This window comes from Bubalus kerabau, chromosome 1 (assembly GCF_029407905.1).
Source record: "Bubalus kerabau isolate K-KA32 ecotype Philippines breed swamp buffalo chromosome 1, PCC_UOA_SB_1v2, whole genome shotgun sequence".
NCBI lineage: Eukaryota > Metazoa > Chordata > Mammalia > Artiodactyla > Bovidae > Bubalus > Bubalus kerabau.
In genome coordinates, this window is record NC_073624.1 from 130,354,870 (window position 1) to 130,378,054 (window position 23,185).

The 23,185-nt window shown below is 44.6% G+C and overlaps 1 protein-coding gene and 1 pseudogene across 2 annotated transcripts in view; one reads left to right on the forward strand and one right to left on the reverse strand.

The window, feature by feature from the left end:
• SLC35F3 (solute carrier family 35 member F3) overlaps positions 1-23,185 on the forward strand; it is a 427,635-nt gene that overhangs the window by 352,830 nt on the left and 51,620 nt on the right. The window lies entirely within an intron of this gene.
• LOC129641222 (zinc finger protein 42 homolog) lies at positions 2,020-2,907 on the reverse strand (annotated as a pseudogene).

The window sequence follows — 23,185 nt, forward strand, 5'->3', positions numbered from 1 at the left end:
CCATGGGGTCGCACAGAGTCGGACACGACTGAAGCGACTTAGCAGCAGCAGCAGCAGTTTTTAATCAAATTTTAAGATGTTTAAATATCTTGCTTATTATAAATATATATATATATATATAATAGAAAAATGGGCAAAGGGTTTAACCTGCATGCCATGGAAAAGAAAACCTGTTGGCCAATAAATATATGAAATGCTTAACTTCCTTTAGTGATCTAGGAACTTTACATGAAGACCTATGAGAGATGCCTTTTGTGCCCATCAGGCTGGCAAAAATTAACAAATCAAACAGTGACATGTGCAATATCTAGAGCTTGTACTCATTGGTAGAAAGCTAAGTTGCTACTATCCCTTTTAAAAACAGTTCATAGGAACTGCAAAGTCTATAATAACAAAATACCAGAAAACAACCCAAATACCCGTGTGTGTGTGTGTGTGTGTGTGTGTTATTCACTCAGTTGTGTCCAACTCCTTGCAACCCCATAAACTGTAGCCCAGCAGGATTCTCTCTGTCTGTGAGATTTCCCAGGCAAGAATACTGAAGTGGAGAGCCATTTCCTTCTCCAGGGATCTTCCTGAACCAGGGATTGAACCCAGGTCTCCTGCATTGCAGGCAGATTCTTTACCTCCTGAGCCACCAGGAAAGCCCAAATACCCCTGTAGCAACATGGAAATAATTTGTGTTATACACACACAATAGAATGCCATAGAGAAGTGACAATGAGTGAAACTCAGCAGTAGGCATCTCTAAGGATCACTTTCTGGAACATAGTATTAGGAAAAAAATAAGTCACAGAAGAAGGTAGTCACTGTAATTCCACTGATGCAAAGTTTAAAGCGTACAAAGTTAAACTGCGAATTGATGAGTGGTATATATATGTAGTGTATATACTATAAAAAAATATATAGGGAAGATAAGCCCAGGATAGCAGTACTTTATTGGGGGAAAGGAAGAAAAAGAAGGACATATTGTCTTAGTTCTTTTGGGTGGGAATATTTGCTTTTATTTTAAAATATCTAAAATGGATTCAAATGGATTGATACCATCAAATAACCATTTACATCTACTATATGACTTCAATATGGTTTGATACAGTGATAAAAAGTAAAATGATTAAATGTCATATTTAACTTAAAGTTCAGCTGTTCATTCATTTATTGGCAATTCAATGCAAAATTTGCATTCTCTAGGATTATGTATGTATGCTCTATCATGGCTGACCATTTGCAACACCATGACTGTAGCCCACCAGGCTCCTCTGTCTGTGGAATTTCCCAAGCAAGAATACTGGAGTGGGTTGCCACTTTCTACTCCAAGGGATCTTCCCGACCTGGGGTTTGAACCCAAGTCTCCTACATTGACAGGCAGATTCTTTGCCACTGTGCCACCTGGAAATATCACATGTATTAAGAAGTATATTCCTAAAAGTAAAAAGCTAAGCAATTGGAAACTACAACTTAAAAAGCAAAGTTAATTTCATTTTTATAGTATGAGACATTAATGCCCATATCCAAAAATACAATTCATAATAACTAGAGATTCTGCTTTTGAAGTAAGTTCATTACTGACCTTACTATTAGAAGCACACTGTAACTTTATACACAGAGTTCTAAAATATTATCACAGACTATAGGAGCATCTTAGTAACATTTAAAAATATATGTAAGGTGGCCATATTGATTTAAAAATTATTTCCTGAAACAATAATCAGTGAGGCATATGAGGCATATTTGTTTCCAGTCACTCTTTTGTTAATATGCTTATCCTGTTTAAGGGTTTCCCTGGTACCTCAGAGGGTAAAGAATCCACCTGCAGTGCAGGAGACACGGGTTCAATCCCTGAGTCTGGAAGATCCCCTGCAGGAGGGCCTGGCAATGCACTCCAGTACTCTTGCCTGGAGAATCCCATGGACAGAGGAGTCTGGTGGGCTACAGTCCATGGGAGTTGCAAAGAGTTGAACACAACTGAGCAACTAAGCATGGATGTTATCCTGTTGGAGGATTATTTTCCATCTTCTTTCACTGCCTCACTTTAGCTTTTGCATGAGTTAAAAGGTGAACTTTCATGTTATTTGATTGAATAAACTTGCAACAGCCTTCAAACAGACACACAAAAGGTTTCTCCCCAGTACATGTGTATACAAATTGGACAGGGAGAAACGTTTTCCCGCACCATTCAAGAGTACATGTAAATGGCTTCACTTCAGTATGAACCAGAAAATGGCTTTTTAGTTTTGCGCTCTCCTTGAAGGCTTTCCCACATTCTGCACATCCATGATCTCAGTGACTGTGAACTCGGAGATGCTTTCTCAGGAATTCTCTATTCTTGAACTCTCTTATGTATCAATTGTGAAGACAATTATTTTTCTGGAGCATTGTATTCTTTATTTGTGCTTGGCTTCATTCTAGTACATTCTGTGAGCTGTTTAGGATCTGGAAAGTCAGTGTTGGGTATTCCTCCAGGAGGAAGCTTCTTGCCTGTTTTGTACTCAGAAAACTCAAGAAGTGGATTCTGTCCAACAGTCTTTTGAGGAAGTTCTTGTTTTGCCTTTTTTTTTTTTTTTATGTATTCCAAGGAACATTCAAGAAATGAGCTTGCCATAAGAACGTGTTGAGAAAGCTCTTGTTCCAGTCCTTCTTTCAGACAAAGGACTTAAGAAGTGAGTCTTCTTCCATGATAGGTTCAGAAAACTCACTTCTTATTATGCATTCTATGTAACAGTCAGAGAAGCAATCCTCTTCAGCAACCTGAACACTAGCCTCATAGAACACATCCTCATCACATAAGGTCCACATTGTATCTGGAGGTTCCTGCTGGGCTGGCGGTACCTTATCCCCACTGACGGCTCTTCTACCCAGGCCTTTCTGGCCAAGTGTCTTTTCACTTTTCTTCTATCTCTGGTTCATGGCATCCTGCTAGTTCCCTCTTACAAGGTTTGCACCAGGTTAGAGCAATCACTTCCAGGCAGGAGCTCTCTGTCTGAGTTGTCTTCAGCTAGCACCCATGCTCCTGTGATGCACTATATCTCCTATTCCAGTTCCTTTCAATGATAAGACATAGAAGAAACCTCTAGCTGTGCTCCCGACAGAGGGTTGAAATCAACCCCGCTTTACCTGGAAATGTTCTAGATCTTAAGCTGATTGTTGAGCATCTTTTTGTTTTACTTGATATATGGTGTAAATGTTTGCGTCTTCACATCTAATGTTAAATTATGCTTTAAAGAACTAGAATCCAGCTGTAAAAAAAAAAAAAAAATGGATAGAGCTATATACCAGAAGGGGCTTCCCAGGTGACACTAGTTAGCGAAGTACCTGCTTGTCAGTGCAGGAGACGTAAGAGACACAGGTTCAATCCCTGGGTCAGGAAGATCGCCTGGAGGCGGATGTGGCAACCCACTCCAGTCTTGCCTGGAGAATCCCATGGACAGAGGAGCCTGGCAGGCTACAATCCATAGTGTTACAGAGTCAGACACGACTGAAGCGACTTAGCACCCACACATTTGACAGAACTGTTCCCTCGTATAAAACTGTGAACAGGAGTAGTCCGATTCTCCTACCCTGCCTATAACTGGTTAGTGCTCTCTTAGGGGAGATCCTCGAAGTCGTGATCTCTGAGAGGCAACATTTGGAGAGGATCCTACAAAGTGGGAGGAAACCAGAACGGAACAGAATATATCCGCCAGATCCACCAGGTGGCACGTTCTTCAGTGACCCCATAGTCAGGTGTAGGGCTCGCCCAGGCTGACTACACAGAGTTCTCTCTTGTTTTAACTCGTTATTTTATATTGGAGTGTAGCCGATTAACAATGTTGTCATTGATTCAGGTAGACAGCAAAGGACTTAGCCATACGTACGCATGTATCCATTCTCCCCCAACCTCCCATCCAGGCTGCCACATGGCATTGAGCAGAGTTCCCTGTGCTACACAGTAGGTCCTTGTTAGTTTTACATTTTAAATATAGCAGTGTGTACAAGTTGATCCCAAACTCCCTAACTAGCTCTTCCCATCATCCTTCCCTGCTGGCAACCGTAAGCTCATTCTCTAAGTCTGGGAGTCTGTTCCTGTTTTGTATCTCCCCTTCTTTATCTGACTTTCTTCACTCAGTATGACAGTCTCTAGGCCCATCCGTGTTGCTGCAGACCACTCTGCCTTGAGTCCCTCCAGCCTTATTTGTCCCAACCCCCATGCATCTCTCCAGGGCTGCCATGCTGCCTTTGGCATTCCTGGCACAATCTGGTAAGCGGCAGAGCATAGCGTCCCTAACCTTCACTTCTGGAAGTGTAAAACCCTATGCCCATTTTCACTTATGCTCTAGGACAAATTCAGTAACAAGTGTTGTTTTGGTATTTTAAATCCCAATTAATGTGCTTGCGTGCTCAGTCACTTCAGTCGTGTCCAACTCTTTGCGACCCCATGGACTGTAGCCCACCAGGCTCCTCTGTCCATAGGATTCTCCAGGCAAGAATGCTGGAGTGGGTTGCCATGCCCTCCTTCAGGGGATCTTCCCCACCTAGGGACAGAACCCACATCTCCTGTGCCTCCTGCATTGCAGGTGGATTCTTCATGCCTGAGCCACCAGGGAAGCACAATTAGTGTGTAAGACCTCCCAATGAATACCTTTATTTTTATGTATAGACATGTTTCAGTTCCTTTTGGTTGTGCAGACTTTGGGGCACCCCTCAACTCATACCGATCCAAGAAACCATCTCACAGGCCTTGTGTTTCTGCCACTGAGTCAGAAAACCACCCTCAGGAGGAGGCTTCCTTGGCAGTCCAGCAACAAGGCTCAGATGGTAGGACAGTTTATTTGAAAGCAATAGCCTGTGTACTATTTGGTTTCTTTATACCATTGGAATTTTATTGCAAAATTTAAAATAAAGTTCAAATCATAAACTTCCTAAAATAGTAGAAGACTAGCTGTAAATTTAAAGATGTGGAGAAATATGAGTTGATTTAATCCATTGAGTGACTCTGGTACTCACCACCAAAAGATATTATTATTATTATCTTTTTTTTTTTTTGCTTGCCTGTGCTGGGTCTTTGTTATGGTATACAAGCCTTCTCTAGTTGGGGCATGCAGGCTTCTCTTGCTGCAGAGCATGGGCTCTTTGAGCTTGGGCTTGGGAGTTGTGGCACATGAGCTTAGGTGCTCCGTGGCACTTGGGATCTTCCCGGACCAGGCCTTGTCTCCTGCATTGACAGGCAGACTCTCAACCACTGGACCACCAGTGAAGTCCACTGGGGTAGATTTTTGATCTGAGCTTATCTCTCCTGTTGGGCAGAAGTCCTGGACAGACACAGGGCTGAGAAGGCAACTTCTATTTACTACCATGTACAGACCACCAACATGGTGGCTCAGACAGGAAAGAAGAGGTGAAGGATCTGCCTGCAACACGGGAGGCCAGGTTCCATCCCTGGGTAGGGACGATCCCCTGGAGAAGGGGATGACAGCCCACTCCAGTATTCTTGTCTGGAGAATTCCATGGACAGAGGAGCCTGGTGGGCTGCAGTCCATGCGGTCACAAAGAGTCTGAACAACTGAGCGACTAACACTTTCAGAGACAACCAACAGTTGATGAGTTATTCTTTATTCTTTACAGATAGTTTTTTTTTTTTTTTTAAGTTCTTGAAATGCTTGTTGTGTAAACCTTGTGAAGACAATCAGTACAGAAACTGAAAACATCTAGAGTCTGGTCTTGATGAATAGATTCATTCCTGGAATTATTAGTAAATAATAATTACCTTCTCTGAATCAGAGCTTCTTTCTTTTGCAACATAGAAATCATACTTCCTTCTTTTTTTTTATTCTACAGGTGTGTGCAAGGTCCTTTGAGACCCATAAAAATGCTATAAAATTTAAAGTGTATTCTTTCAAATAAAATCTGACTAAATCAAAAATCTCATTCAGCAGAGATTTGAGTCTTAAGCTCCGTCATAGCATTAATAGACTTTGCTTGCAAAGAAAGACTAAAATATCACCAATGAATTGATCTGATGTCATCATCCCAGTGAATAATGATAATGCCTTGACCTTCAATTAATTTGGGGATTGAGCTCTCCTTAATAAACATGTTTGGACCACAAGCAAAGAGAGGGTGAAACCCATTGTATTTAAAGATCATGGGCTGGTCATCTTATTGGAATATTCTGAAACTGTGTAAACTTGACAGAGTATGAAAAGTAGCATCACAAAAGAGCAGTGGGGGGACTTCCCCAGTGAAACAGTGGTTCAGGATCCACCTGCCAATGCAGGGGACACGGGTTCAATCCTTGGGCTGGGGACTAAAATCCCACATGCCACAGGGCAACTAAGCCCATGTGCCACAACCACTGAGCCTGTGTGCCCTACAGCCTGCGCTCTGCAAAAAGAGAAGCCACCACCACAAGAAGCCTGTGTGTTGCATCAAAGACCCAGCACAGCCAAAAATAGATAAAATTAAAAAAAAAAAAAAAAAGCAGTGGCTCTCTATCAATGAAACTTTTTTTTTAAGATAGGAAATAGGACATAAGGATTGTAGAAGCAGAATAACTCATGTCAGCCATGGACCGCAGGATCAGGAAGGTTAAGAAGTTGCACATCAGGACATCTTTAACATTTCCTTTCCACACCTTGGCTTCCTTGGTGGCCCAGACTGTGAAGGATCTGCCTGCAGTACAGGAGACCCAGGTTCCATCCCTGGGTGGGGCAGATCCCCTGGAGAAGGGAATGACAACCCACTCCAGTATTCTTGTCTAGAGAGTTCTATGGACAGAGAGCCTGGCGGGCTACAGTCCATGGGGTCGGAAGGAGCCAGACACAACTGAGGAACTAAGACTTTCAGAGTGACTAACACTTTCACTTTAGCATACCTAGCTGCTGGAGCAGTGTTCTACCTGTGGCCTCTTTATTTGTGGTCCTCCCTTGCATTTGAATCTGTCCTGAGACAGCAGGAAGGTGGGCTGAGCATGGGGTGCAAGCGTTGGCCAATCCAATCACCATCAGATGGACTGTGAGGGAAGTCAGGAGATGGATGTAAAGTCGGACTTGGTGCTCTTAAGATCTCTTCCACCCCCTGAGAGTATGTGTCCTGCGACTTCATCAGAGCTTTATTGCTTTTTCTGAAGATGTGTAAAAGCAATGTCAAATCTTTCTTAAATCCCTCCTGTTTTCCTATCCTCCCCCCACCTCCGTTGTCATGGTGACCACTGTTTTGTAGATTTGCTTTCCCAATGAAACATTGCCTGGTTCCATGTGCTGTCTTGGTGGGACCTGATTGCCTGCCCCTGTCTGTCGTTTTTCTTGCCTAGTGGCTGCCTCTCATTCTACTGGTTTGGACAATAAAGACACCCCTAGTGAGTCACAGGGATCAGCATGGTATGAGAAGTGTCAGATCGATTTTGAAGTCTTCAGAGTGTAGCGGAAAGTAGGGTCTGGCTGCTTGCTGCTCAAAAAGCCAGAAAATGTGCTTTATTTTGGATGCTGGCAGCCATGGATAGGGAGAGGACAGACTCCAGTCCAAAGGTGGGCTCCCCCCTCCAACAATCAGTGGGCTACAGATAGGAACAGCATATTCAGCTCTTGACAGTCATCTTGGAATGGGTCATCAATGACCTGACCAGCATCATCTTGATTGTTTGAAGTACAGTTAATCTTCAGTTCCAGGGTTGACTTGTTTCCTTTTTTTTTTTTTTTTTTTTTGAGGCCAGTTCTCAGAACTGTAGTTTATGTCATGTCTACAGTCTGGTCATCGTGTAGTTAACTTCTTCACCTGATGGGGATTTCCGCATCTGCAAAACGGTTCATAGGACATGGCTCAGAATATTTTCTATTGCCCTTGAGAAGGAACTAGAGGACCTTGACTATGCTTAATGGCTAAAGTATTATTGTTTGGTCTCTTTGACTGTTTTCAGGCTTCCCTGATTGACTCAGCTGGTAAAGAATCCACCTGCAATGCAGGAGACCTGGGTTCAGTTCCTGGGTTGGGAAGATCCCCTGGAGAAGGGAACGGCTACCCGCTCCAGTATTCTGACCTGGAGAATCCCATGGACTGTATAGTCTATGGGGTCCCAAAGAGTCGGACACGACTGAGCGACTTTCACTCCTACTTGACCGTTTTCCTTTGTTTCTGCATTTTCTCACTTCTCTGATTAAACTTATCTTTGGCTAAGTTTTCCCACAGACAAAAGGCAGGCAGAGGACATGAGGGAATGGACAGGACCGTAAGATCCTGCTCCTTTCCAGTAGGATGGTGGCAGCCCCTGGAATTCATTAACAGGAAGGTCTGAGCCTAGACCCCATGGTGTGAAGTGACCGTGGAGTCAGCATTTACCAGAGGCTGCTCTTCCTTCAGCGTCTTCTCTGTCCCCTCCATCTATTGAACATAATATGAACATCATGTGAACATAATGTTACCATCTGAGACCTCCTGTGCTCTGGAGCCCCACCAACACTGGCTCACTCTAGCTGTCCTGTCTTTTTATCTGTAGGTGAAAGTCCCTCCTTCAATGCATTAATCTTTTAAGCTGAAGTATACCCTGGTGGTATACTTTTACCAGATGGTAAAGAATCTGCCTGCAGTGCAGGAGACATGGGTTCATTCCCTGGGTAGGAAAGATCCCCTGGAGGAGGGCATGGCTACCCACTCCAGTATTGTTGCCTGGAGAATCCCATGGACAGAGGAGCCTGGCGGACTGCAGTCCATGGGGTCGCAGACTCAGACACGACTGAGTGACTCTTTCCCTTTCACTTTTATACTTAATTTATGATGTTTCAGGTGTGTAGAAAGTGGTTTGGTTTTACATATAAGTATATATATATATTTATTATATCTAGAGAGAGAGTGTGTATACACATACACACACATATATATATAGTGTTCTTTTTCAAGTTCTTTTCCATTGTAGGTTATTACAAGATATTGAATATAGTTCCCTTTGCTGTATCTGTTGTTGTTTATCTGTTTTATATTTAGTAATATGTATCTGTTAATCCCAAATTCCTAATTTATCCCTCCCACCCTTTCCCCTTTGGGAACTGCAAGTATATCTTCTGTGTCTGCGAATCTTTTTCTGTTCATACATATGTTCATTTGCATCATTTTTTAGATTCCACATGTAAGTGATATCATATATTTGTCTTTCTCTGACATTTCACTAAGCCTGATATTCTCTAGGTCCCACCATGTTGCTGCAAATGGCTTTTTTGCTCTTTTTATGGCTGAGTAATATTCCATTGCAGACATGTGCCCCATCTTCCTCATCCATTCATCTGTCAATGGACTTTTAGGTTGCTTCCACGTCTTGGCTATTGTGAGTTGTGCTGCTGTGAATATTGGGTGCATGTTTCTTTTCAAACTAGAGTTTTCATCTTTCCCAGGTATATGCCCAAGAGTGAGCTCAATGCCCTGATTTTTATTTGACTCACTCCCAAAGCCAAACATCTGACTTCCAATATATCTTTACATATTTTTTCTACCCTTTGCATAGGTGGTTGCATATCAAAGTGTGAGGGTCTGGAATCAGGTAGGAATGCGTCTGGGGGATGCTTGAAAGAACCTGTGGGACCTTGGTGAAGGATGGCAGACTGATGAAATGAAATCTGGAGTAGCTGGAGATATGGGGAAAATAAATAGCAGCCTGGCAAGTTCCCCCTAGCCCAGGGGTGCCAGGAGACAGCTCTGGGGGGTTTCCAAGTCAAGGAAAAGTGTAGACTGACCGGTAGGACAGTTTTTGAACCTTTCTTTCTCATCACATACCACTTAGTAACATTGGTGTACCAAGTAGGCCATTCTCTAGGACATAGTATTTTGGTTAAAAATTTATTTGTATACATTTAAGTATATATATATTTAGTAATTCCCCTACATACAAATCTTCAAGTTGCAAATTTTCAAAGATGCAAATGTACGTTCAGATATCCAGGCACGTAAGTTAGTTCACACATCTGTCGTACTTTGTCACACGCGTGCTTCCTCTACCAATGGTTGTGCTTTTGTGTGTTTTACTGTACAGCACTGTCCAGAGTACAGGAGTAAGCATCTTTATTTCTAGCCCTGGGTGTCTGAAAGCAAGCTTAAAAGCAGCAATGATGTAGCTGGTACTACTGTACTTTCCAAGGTACTGTACTGTAAGATTTAAAACCTTTTCTTTTTTTTTGTTTTTGCTTTTTATGTATTATTTGTGTGAAAAGTATTATAAACCTAATTCAGTAATTACTATGTAGCCAATTGTGTTAGTTGGGTACCTAGGCTAACTTTGTTGTCCTTACGAACAAGCTGGACTTACAAATGTGCTCTTGGAATGAACCTCACTGGTATGTAGGGGACTTGCTGTAGAGATGAAATAAGCAACTTATGAACTAGCTCAACACTTAGTCATGGTTTATTACAGGGTATTGAATATAGTTCCCTGTGCTATAAAGTTGGACCTTCTTGTTTATCCATGCTAAATGTAATAGTTTGCATCTACTAACCCCAAGCTCCCAGTCGGTCCCTTCTCTTCCCCTGTCCTCCTTGGCAACCCCAAGTCTGTTCTCTGTGTGTGTGAGTCTGTTTTGTATGCGCGTGCTCAGTTGTGTCCAACTCTTTGCAACCCCAGGGACTGCAGCCCACCAGGTTCCCCTGTCCATGGGATTTTCCAGGCAAGAATTCCAGGCAGTAAAATTCTGATTGTTTTCAGGAGAATATTTTTTTTCTAATTAAAAGTATCTTGTTGGAATTTTGGTCCTATTATGAGAGGCAAAATTCTTAATAAAGGCTTAGTATGAGCTATGACACGTAGAGGCATGGGTGGAGGAATCAGGAAAATGGGAATAGATACAAAAAAAGACGTGATCTGGTATTTCTGGGGAAATTATGTTTCATTTGGAACAACTACACATGACATGTTAAAAAACAACCCAAGAAACTTCACAAGAGACAGCACATAATCAGCTGCCAAGTGAGGGAGCTAGGCAGTGATTTCAGGAGAGGGGACTTGGGTGTGAACACGCCCAGGTGGAGGCGTGAGACCTCGGTGCCCCCTGCTGACTGCCAGTGGCACCCTGCTCTGCACATCTTGTAACCAGCCGTGAAGAGCCACCCCAGCAGAGGCAGGTGTGATGGTGCAGACAGTGTTCTCAGAGGAGGAGGAACTCCCTGGCCAGCGGCTTTGCCTCAAGTCATCACCTATGCTGTCCTCACAGACGTTCACCTTCAGTGCTGCAGATGGGAGACCGAGAATTCTGCATTTCACATCTCCTTATTTCAGTAAGATTCCAATTGGATTTCCCTGCACTTCTCATTTTATGTCATCCCTAGTTAAGGGGACTCACGTGCTTTTTTCAATATTGTGGAGACAGAGGGGTGTTTAAATTGCCTATGAACATTAAATGTATTTACATGTACACATACCTAGGTGCATGGATACATATATAGATATATGTAGGTGGTAGATAGATGGAAGGAGGGATAGACAGTTAGATGGACTGATATATCTGGTACATATATATCTGAGTATGTGTATATACATTAAAGGAGATGAGCCCTGGGATTTCTTTGGGAGGAATGATGCTAAAGCTGAAACTCCAGTACTTTGGCCACCTCATGTGAAGAGTTGACTCATTGGAAAAGACTCTGATGCTGGGAGGGATTGGGGGCAGGAGGAGAAGGGGACAACAGAGGATGAGATGGCTGGATGGCATCACTGACTCGATGGATGTGAGTCTCAGTGAACTCCGGGAGTTGGTGATGGACAGGGAGGCCTGGCGTGCTGTGATTCATAGGGTTGCAAAGAGTCGGACATGACTGAGCGACTGATCTGATCTGATCTGATCTGATGGCTCAGATGGTAAAGAATCCGTCTGCAATGTGGGAGACCTAGATTTGATCCCTGGATTGAGAAGATCCCCTGGAGCATGGCAACTCACTCCAGTATTCTTGCCTGGAGAATCCCCATGGACAAAGGAGCCTGGCGGGCTACAGTCCACGGGGTCCCTAAGAGTCGGGCACAACTGAGTAAGCACAGCACAGCATATGCATTTATATATGTGTGTGGGCTCAGTGCAACCCCATGGACTATATCCCACCAGGCTCCTCTGTCCATGGGTTTTCCTAGGCAAGAATACTGGAGTGGGTTGCCATTTCCTTCTCCAGGGGATCTTCCTGAGCCAGGGATCAAACGCACATCTCCTGTGTCTCCTGCATTGGCAGGCACATTCTTTACTGCTGAGCCACCAGGGAAGCCCCTGAGATAGAAATATATACACAAAAAAGACCATCGTGATAAGTAACACTGATTCAGCATTTGCTACATTCAGTATGTGCCACATACTCTTCTCAGCACTGTGCCCCTACTAAATATTATAAACCTAGTTGGAGCCCCTACTAGGGGAGTAGTGACAGGATTGTCCTCATTTTCCACGTGAGGCTGAGGCGCTGGCGGGTTTCATCACTCACCTGCCCAAGACACACATCTATGAAATGAAGAGTCAGAATCTCCTTGGAGGCCTCAGCTCAGAACCCGAGTTTCCATAGGAATTGCCCCCCTGAGGCAGCGCTGGGGGAGGTGGCTACTGGGAGAGGTCATGGTCACTGACTTAGCATTTTTTTACTCCTTCTTCACAGCCAATGAGTGGAATATTTTTATACATCAGGAATTGGTGACAATCCACATACAGATGGTCTAAGTCTCTTCTATTTTAGAAACACTGAAACACAGCATGTATTCAAGGTTCTCTGGCACGACCTGGCCTTGGACTGGTGCTCAGCCCTCCAGGCCTGTCTGTTTTCATCTACCCTGAGACACGACCCCCAGAATCTGCGTGCTCAGAGCAGGGCCTCAGGGCAGAGGAGACAGTGGGTGGTGGGGTCCTGGGGGTGGTGCCAGGAGCCCCCCAGCATCTCTGTGGATCCGTGTCCACCTTGCCTGAGGGACATTACACGTAGACTCTGACGTCACAACTCTCTAAACCTCTCTAAACAACTCAGTGGGCACCTCCATGAAGGCAGGGCCCCTTCCTTCTTGACCTAAATACACCATTAGGTCCTAGCCCAGGGCCTGAGTTGGGAGAACCCTAACCCTCGCCTGAGATGGGAGATCACTAGAAAAACAGTGGGCATGTGTGCAAGACCACGTGGAAAGAACCCTAGGCCACATCAGTGGCAACTCTCCTCCTGGCAGAATCTTTCTTGAGACAGGTCACTTTCTGTGGCTCTGTTTCTATTTTATAATGATCTGCAGGCCTGGAGGAAACAAAAAAAGGATCATGCAGAATAGTGGGTAGGAATTATGCTTGAATTAAAAATGAAAAATGAGGACAAATCTTGACTTGGATGTTAGTGGACTCCAGCTCAGGCCTTGTTATAAATAATACTTGGTGCCCACAAAGGCCGACATCTGGCTATTTACCACCAACAACCACGGTGAAGGCAGGTGGGGAGTACAAAGGGGCCCACGTGGAATAGCCAGGGCAACTTCGGGGCGTCTTTCCACCAGGGACTTAAAATAACCATTTCTCAGTTGCTTAGGAGGAAAAGGAGAAAGGCCAGAGGCATTCTGATAGGGACTGTGCCTCCATCTCTGACATCACTGGGAGGAGGGTGGAAGGCCTTTACAAAATCCATTGTCATACACAGTCCAACAAGAGGAACCTCTGTCCAACTGACGGGATGCCGTGGCTGGGAGGGTTCATATAAGGGGGCATAACCACAGTACTTGTGCATGTTGGGGGCAGTATCTTCGTAGGAAAGAGGAGGTAACTAAGCCTAAACTTGAAAATGATCCCTTGTTATAAAAAAAAAAGCCCTGTTCAGCGCAGTAATGTATCCCACATAGTGGCCTTATACCACCCCTGGATCCAGAATTTGATCCAAACGCCACCCACCACGGCTGCAGAGGGAGGAAGAGACAGAAGAGACTGGGTTGGGGATTTTCTTTTCTTTCTTTTTTTTTTTTCACTAAATATGTATTTATCTGGCTGCACCAGATCTTACTTGCAGCACGCGGGATTAACTTAGTTGTGATGTGGGGTATCTAGTTCTCTGACCAGAGGTGGAACCCTGGCCCCCTGCATTGGAAGCGTGAAGTCTTAGCCACTGGACCACCTGGGAAGTCCCTGGCTTGGGGCTTTACTTTCCCCTGATCTTTACTGGCTTTTCTGTAATCTTGAGCAAATCACTCAGTCCTCCTTTTATCCACCTGCTGCATCTGCAAAGTGGGAGGAGATTCTTAACACCTGCCTTGTTTCTTTTCTGCTTTATCTTTTGATCGTTGATTTATTCAACCACTTCCTTGTTCTCCCTGCCCCCAGTTTTATTAAGATATTATTGACACATAACTTACTCATTTCTTCAGCAAACATTATTGAGGATTTAAGTTGTACCAAGACCTGTCCCAACCATTAGTGATCGCATAGCCAGCAAGACCCAGAGCCTGTTCTTATGGGGTGTGTGTTCTTGGGAAGGCAGCAGGCAGGGAACACATACATGCACGCACGTTCATATAGAGGTGCACACACGTGCACATATGTATGTGCTCAAATAAGTGCAAGCATATATGTCATATATAAAGATATGTGTGTGCACATATAGTGTACACATTAATGCAGTTTCAAATGATGCGGGTCCTCTGAAGAAAATTATTTTAAAAAACTCTAGTGTGATGAGAAGCATAAAAGTGAGTAAGACCAAAGCAGTGGGATGTGATGGGGAGCCAGGGATGGAAGTGAGGGAGATAACATTGCCTCGCGGCTCTGGGAAGGAGCTCGGGTTTTTTCTTTCATTTTGATTATTAATTGGTTTGTTTGTTCATTGTTTGCCTGCCCACTTGAGTGTCAGCTTTAGGAGGACCTTTGTCTATCTGGTCACCACTTTATCTCCACTGACTAGAGTAATTCCTGCCATGTAGTAGGTCCTAATTTTGCTATTGTTAAATGAATAAATGAATATACAATGTATACGTATTTGTATACTATCAAGGTATACATATTACTTGATGGCTTGCTTTTTTCACTTAATGATAATGTCTTATGGACCTTTCTTTTTTATTATTTAGTTTTTATGCAGTATACTTTACAATGTTGTGTTAGCTTCTTCTGCACAGCAAAATGAATCAGCCACATGTATACATATATCCCTTCCCTTTTGGATTCCTTCCCATTCAGGTCACCACAGTGCATTAAGCAGAGTTCTCTGTGCTATACAGATGTTCTCATCAATTGTCTATTTTATACATACTATCAGTAGTGTATCGGCTTCCCAGGTGGCGCTAGTGGTAAAAAGCCAATGCAGGAGATGTAAAAGACCCTGGTTCGATCACTGCAGAGACACAGGTTTGATCCCTGCATCGGGAAGATCCTCTGAAGGAGGGCATGGGAACCCACTGCAGTCTTCTTGCCTGGAGAATCCCATGAACAGAGGAGCCTGGTGGGCTACGGCTATAGGATCGCAGAGAGTCAAACACAATTGAAGTGACTTAGCATGCACGCACATCAATCGTGTATACGGAGCTCACATTTTATTAGAGCTTTGGTTGCGGGGGAGGTGCCAACATGAGGCTGTGGGGAGAGGAGGGGGTGCAGAGCTCTGTGTGACCTTGTCAGCCTTTCATAGCATGTTACTTTAGAGACCCTATCTCCAGTCCCATTCCCTGTTTTAATGATGGGGAAATAAAATCCAAGTCATTTCAGCATTCCTGGGAGCCACCAGCCCCCACATTGCCACCAGGGTTCTTTCACTGCACACTCCTTTGCTCCTGTGGGAATGGCTGGTTCATCCCCACTCCTACCCCACGCTCCTCCAGCCACCAGCCAGTCTGCTTTCCCCTGCTTCGGTTCCCTCCACCCCTACGGCCACCAGCTTCCCCAGCTGGAGAGCCCCTCACCGAGGGTGCCCCGTGCTGCTCCCCGCAGTGGACCCAGCCCATCTTCCCGCTGGGGTAAATGGAGGCCTCTCAGCCAGCTGCATTCCCCAGACAGGTGTTAAGTGGCAGAGAGTTCTCTGTCATTGCCCTGCCCCAGCAGCTGCTACAGCTCCCCCCTCCCCATGTTCCAGGAATCCCTCCCCAGCGGAATCTGGAGGTGCTGACAAAGCCACTAAGCTCCTGGGGTGACCCGGGCAAAAAGAGGAAACTGGCAAAGTGATGACAATCCTGCTTTCATTTGCAAGAAAAAAGCTGCTTCAGGCAGGCACGTTTCTGGAAAGTCTTTAGGAACCTCATGCTTTTCAAGGGAACACTTTGGGGGAGCTTGTCCTTTTAATGAAGTGGGAGGGTCTCAAAATGACAAGTGATCCACCTGCAGCACATCACTTGGGAGCTTGTTAAGATGCAGAGTCTGAGAACTGGCTTCTACAAACCACAAATAGAGAAGAGTTCACATACCGCCACTGAAGATCCTGCATGCCACAAGGGCAACTGAGACCCAGTGCGGCAAAAAAAAAAAAAAAAAAAAAACACCCTTTAAAAAAAGCAGCAACAAAATATGATTCTCAACAAAAGTCCCAGATCTTGAAGTGTATATTGATTCTGTTCATCATGGTCCTTGTGGCCTCTGCTGTGAGTCACAGGGATGGATCACAGTAGGTGTGGAGATATGCTAGTGTGTCTAGAAGAGTGATGGGAATTCTGCACTAGGGGGACAGGATCTCTGTGTGGCCTGGGGTCTATTCACTGCTCGTTGAAATTTTGCACGAAGAGGGATGGTGATGCATCTAGAATATGCACTTTGAAGGTCCCCAAGCAGCACTGTCAGGAGAACTCCCTGCCATGGAGGATATGCCCTGACTGCCCTGTCCAGCAAGTCCCCCACTCAGCAGACATTTACTAACTACCGCATGCTTGGAATACGGCTAATTTGACCGATATACTGAATGTTTAGTTTTCTTTCATTGTATTAAATTATATTAAAGAAAAAACTTGTGGTTTAGCTGTATTGTACAGTCTAGCTTTAGGAAGAATTTAAAATGCATAACTTGAAAAGGCTGGAAGAAGGGTATCTCTTCAGTGTTTTCAAATATGTTGAGATGCTGTCATGGACAAGGGTGGTTACACTTTTACTATTTTTAAAGTTGCTTTAGAGGGCAAAATTAGAAGTCTTCAGGAAGGCTGGACATGACTTTTAATGACTGTGAATATAGTTAAGACAGTGGAGTCTGATTTCTTTTTTTATTATTTTTCATTTTTATTGAAGTATGGTGGATTTATAATGTGTTCATTTTGGGTTTACAGCAAGGTAATTCATTTATATATATATTCATTTATATATATGAGTATATTTAAATATATATTCATTTATATCAATATATTTATATATATTCATTTTATATATTTAAATATATATATATATGGCTTCCCCAGTGGTTCAACTGGTAAAGACCCTTCCTGCCAGTGCAGGAAATACAAGAGACGTGGGTTCAATCTCTGGGTCAGGAAGATCCCCTGGAGAAGGAAATGGCTATCCACTCCAGTATTCTTGCCTGGAAAATTCTATGAACAGAGGATTCTGGCAGGCTGCAGTCCATGGGGTCACAAAGAGTCGGACATGACTGCATGCATACAATGTGTGTGTATATATATATATATATATATATATATATATATATATATGCATGTGTGTGTGTGTATATATTCCTTGTCATATTTTCTCCATTATGGTTTATCACAGGATATTGAATATAGTTCCCTATGCTACACAGTGGGACCTTGTTATTTACTTCATTTAGTAACTTGTGTCTGCTAATCCTGGAGCCTAATTTCTTGAGTTCAAATCCAGCTCCACCACTTCATAGACCATGGCTCCCATAAACAAGAGCTGTGAATGTTAACACTATGTTGTTGCTATACAAAGACACAATAAAGACGGAGTATCTCAGTCCTGGAGCTGTGCAGCAATGGCTAGGCCTTCCCCTCGGCTCCCAGAGCTTCTGGAACTCCAGCAAGTGCTGCTGGAGGTGAAAGAGGGTAGGATGAGAGACAGGTCACCCCAGATGTCCCTTAAGAGCAGTGATACTTACGGCTGAAAAGGTCTGAGAGCAGCCACAGGTGGGGACCTATCCAGGTGGAATTCTCCGAGGTGGGAGCAGGTGCCAGCAGAGAAGAGTCCGGGGTGTGGGGGTTGGGGGGTGGAATGTGCAGAAGCAGAGGGATAACTCAAGATTGTTGGTACCTCCAGTGAAAGAGATCCTGGGATTTTGATGGGCAGATCTACAGATAGCAATTTGAGCAAACTCCGGGAGATAGTGAAGGACAGGGGGAACTGGCTTGCTGCAGTCCACTGGGTCACGAAGAGTCTGGCACCACTTAGCAACTGAACAACAGATAGCACTAAACCAAGGCCAGAAAGCTATAGGAATAAACAAGGTCCTACTATATAGCACAGAACTATATTCAATGGGTCGTCTATATGTTCAGTTGCTAAGTCGTGTCTGATACTCTGCTACCCCATGGACTACAGCATGCCAGGCTCCCCTGTCCTCCACTATTTCCCAGAGTTTGCTCAAATTCATGTCCATTGAGTCAGTGATGCTGTCTAACCATCTCATCCTCTGCCACCTTTTTCTCCTTTGCCCTCAATCTTTCCCAGCATCAGAGTCAGCTCTTCGCACCAGATGGCCAAAGTATTGGAGCTTCAGCATCAGTCCTTCCAATGAATATTCAGGGTTGATTTCCTTTAGGATTGGCTGGTTTTATCTCCATGCAGTCCAAGGGACTAAGAGTCTTCTCCAGCACCACAATTCAAAAGCATCAATTCTTCGGTGCTCAGACTTCCTTATGGTCCAACTCTCACATCTGTACATGACTTTCTGCCATCAGAGAGGTATCATCTGCATATGCTATATTCACTATCCTGTGATTAAATGCAAAAGAATATATGTATGTATAACTGAGTCACCTTGCTGTACAGCAGAAATTAGTACAATGTAAATCAACTATACTTCAATACTTTCTTTAAAAAAAAAAAAAAAAAACAAAGATATAGGAGAGTAATTTGGACCTGTATTCCCAGGACTGAGGACCCCAAAAGAAAGTCACCTGCTTCCTCAACGATCGAGGAATTAAAGAAGATGCCTCTTATGTGATACGGAGGAGATGGCGGTAAAGATGACCCAGCAGGAAGAATAGATCCTGCCTAAGATCTGGTCAAAGGAGGAGCTTGGACATAAAACTAGGGACTTTTGGAAGAGATTTTCAGTGAAGTTAAGTTGACTTGTGTTGCATGACATGCACCATGTAACAAATCTGTTTGGTCGGAAGCTGGTGCACTTAAATACATGGGGGTTTCAAAGGCATTTTTAATAGCCACCCGTGGGTCTCCATACTGCAGTCAGGGCTGGGTAGTGTAGCAGAAAACAGAAGAAGAAAGCCCCCTATTCCAGGATCTCAGTCTCTGTAGGAGGACTGTCTTGTCCCTGTGGATGAGAGTTGTGGTGGGGCCAGTGGGCAGAAAAGTCAGCAAAGCAGAGACGAGACTCCTTCCCGTCTGGTTTGGAGGCTTTTTGAAGCACAGTTTCAGATGTTGTTGTCTGATTAGGGAGCTTTAGAGCAAAGGCAGCTCACCCAACAGCTTCGTTCTGTCTTGTGATTTTGTAGAGAGAAGAGAAGGTTGGGTGAGACACTGAACGTGGAGGCAAGGACTTTGTGCTTTAACCAGAATCTTTAGGCAAAGGGCAGGTCCCTTACACCCAGACACACAGGACCTCTCAGCTGAATTTACGTCAGTCCTGCGTAATTAGGAAGTGTCTACCCTTAGGGCCCTTTGATACCCTTCTAAATTACCGTCTTTGGCCTGGGTTTGTGTTCTTGCCTGAAGCCTTATAAATGCTGATCTCACTTTTCTAAAGAGGAAACAACAGAGGGTCTCCTCTCATCCTCCCGAAGCCCCTTCATTGTAGATTCCTCTTATTCTTTTCATCAAGTGATCGTGGCCTCCTAAAACAGACAGTGGTAGACCCTGGCTAGGAATTAGGACAAACAAGATTTATGGTTCTAAAGTGGGTTTCTGGAAGGCAGAGACACCGAAGCCTGAGAACAGGAATGGCTGAGAAAGGAGTTATCAACTCTAAAAGGTGGATGCTACATCATTTAGGAGAGAGGGAACCAAAGCTAGAATGTTGTTGTTTGGGTATCTTTCTCCCAAGATAACTTTATGCAGACTTGCTTAAACTCATGTGATTTTTTAAAATATTTATTTATTTATTTGGTTGCATCGGGTCTTAATTGTAGCACTCGAGATCTTTGTTGCAGCACGTGGGCTTCTCTAGTTGCAGCTCACAGGCTTCTCTCTAGTTGTGGTTCACGGACTTAGATGACTTATGGCATGTGGGATCTTAGTTCCCTGCCCAGGGATCGAACCCACATGCCCCACATTGGAAAGCAGATTCTTAACCACTGGACCACCAGCAAAGTCCTGACTCTTGTGGTTTTTAAAAAAGAAATGGGAAGACAGAGAGGAGAGGAGTAGGGGGCTTCCAGCTTTCAAGTCCCTGTTAGGCTGGGGGCCTGAGAGCCAGGTGGGCAGGCGGGGCCAGCAGGTCCCCGCAGAGTGGTCGTGGGGCTCCCAGAAACCACAGGCAGGGCAGGATGGGGAGCAGAGCATAGGGTCAGAAATGGCCAGGAGCCTGACACGGAAGTGCTGGTGGGCAGGAGATGGGGGAAATAGCCAGGCTACTCGTGGAGTGGGCCTGGGGGTCAGCTTCCCCTACAGGCTAGGTCTAAAACAGGAAAAAAAAAAGTTATGGCCAAAGACGGTCTCCTGATTGAGAACAACAGACTAAAAATTCTAATTTGGGAATTAGTTCCACTTACAGTTGTGTTACCAGAAGTTGGCTTTGCTCCATTATGTAAGTAAGCAATGCATGTGTATCGTGCAGCACGTGAGTTAAGACTTTCCTGGATTTGCTGGCATGTCAGGCACCATTACCCAGGGCATCCTTGCTTCATTAACGGTGTCCGGCAACAGGCCCATTAACGGTGTCCAGCAACGGGCCCATTAACTGGCCTGGTGGTTCTTGTGGCTGGAGAGGTCTGCTCCTCACCCAGCTCTGATCACCAGGGGCAGGAAGAGCCCCACCTTTATCCACTAGGGGCCACTTTCCTTAATAGAACATCTTAGCATCTCAACGGCAAAGAATCTTCATTCTCCCATGTACTATTTAAAAAACACATTTATTTATTTGTTTGGCTGCGCCAGGTCTTGGTTGCAGCACACAGAATCTTTGGTTGCAGCATGTGGGATCTATTTCCCTGACCAGGGATCAGACCTGGGCCCCCTGCATTGGGAGTGCGGCGTCTTAGCCAATGGACCACCAGCGAAGTTCCTTCCCATGTACTCTTAGTGGAGATGGTTCCTGCTTCATTTTCAGCTCAAGGCTTCACCCCAAATGAGGATGCCCACTACATTGCTGTGGGCACCAAATGGACTCCCTCCTAGACAGCCCACACTTGATCTCCTTGTTCCTATTCACCACCTACTTTCAGATGTCTGAGCATGTTTGCAATACGGAGGGGTATAATTAGAATAAGCTGATGGCTGTGTTTTAACCCTTCTACTGAGATTTCATCCTTAAATGAACTAAAACTCGCTTTGCCAGTCTGTTTATTGGAGGCCAGTGGAGAGAGGAATAACTGGGGATGCCCCGAGGCCAGGAAGTCACAGCATAGTATTCACTGAGCCCCCGTGCTTTCTGAGAAGGGAGGGAGTGGAACAGGAAAATAGCTGGGTAGTACTGAATTAGACAGACAGGAAGCAGGGTGACTGGACCCTAGATAGCCTGGCTAACTCTCCCTAGGCCAGGACAGTTGCTTGACTTTGCTTGTTATTATCAACAGCCCCATTTCTCAAACCACTCCCCAGTTGCCAGCAGGGTGCCAAGCACACATACCTACTGTATGTCATTTCTACTGCATAGTCATCCTAGGAGGTAAGTATTATGGCCATATCCTCTTTAAAGATGAGCCTCAGAGAGGTTGAATAACTTGTCAGGTATAACAGGCAGGATCTGAACCCAAAGTGCCTCCAGATGCGGCCTTGCTGGAATTTGCCCAGCAGTCCAGTGTCTGGGACTCCGCACTTCCACTGCAGAGGGCACAGGTTCAATCCCTGGGCAGGGAACTAAGATCCTGCATGCCACGTGGTGTGGCCAAGAAAACACAGATGCTGCCTCACTGACAGCATCCTCATCCTGTCTGCTCTAGCTGGGTCCTGGGACCTCCAGATGATTGCCTGTGGCTTCAGCATCAGCAACTGTGGTCAGTGCCAAATGTCCTCCTGAAGGCAGCAGTCAGCGTGGGGACAGCAGAGTGCTTTTCCAGGCAACTTGTGTCCTTACTTGAGTTTAATCGGCTGAGTTGTGTATCCCTAAAGTACATATGCTGAAATCCTAAACCTCCAGAACTTCAGAGTGTGACTTTTTTTTTTTTTTTTTTTTGAGACATGGCTTTGAAAGAGGTGTGTGTGTGTGTTAGTCACTCAGTCATGTCCAACTCTTTTGCGACTCCATGGACTGTAGTCGGCCAGATTCCTCTGTCTATGGGATTTTCCAGGCACGAATACTAGAGTGGGTTGCCATTCTGTTCTCTAGGGGATCTTCCCACCCAGGGATTGAACCTGGGTCTCCTGAATTGCAGGCAGGTTCTTTACGGTCTCAGCCACCAGGGAAGCCCTTGAAAGAGTTCAAAGATTAAGTTCAAATGAAATCATTAGGATGGTCTAATCCAATCTGACTGGTGGAAGAGGAGATCAGGACACAGATACACACAGAAGCCACGTGAGGACACAGGGAGGAGACAGCCAGCCGAGGAAAGAGGCCTCAGAAGGAACCAGCCCTGCCACTACCTTGATCTTGGACTTCCAGTTCCTGGAACTCTGAGGACATAAACATCTGTTGTCTCAGCCACCCAGCCAGTGGTGCTGTGTTACAGAAGCCCTCAAAGGCTAATACACGTGGTCTAAGGCTTCTGTTTCCTCTTTGTCCCCAGTTCGCAAAGAAGAGGAAGGACATAGAGTCAATCTGCATCGATCTCTGGAAAAACAGAGATTCAATGAGATGTTAAAACAGTCTTTTTTAATACTTCTGACCCAAAAAATAGCTGGTAGTTTAATCATAACAATAGCTTAAAATAGGATCTTGAGACTTGTATCAAAGAATCCATATATATAAACAAAGCAGGAAGCTCAGTTTTTCTCTTGAACTGGAAACAGGTCCATGATAAGTGGTCACATATCCCATGGCT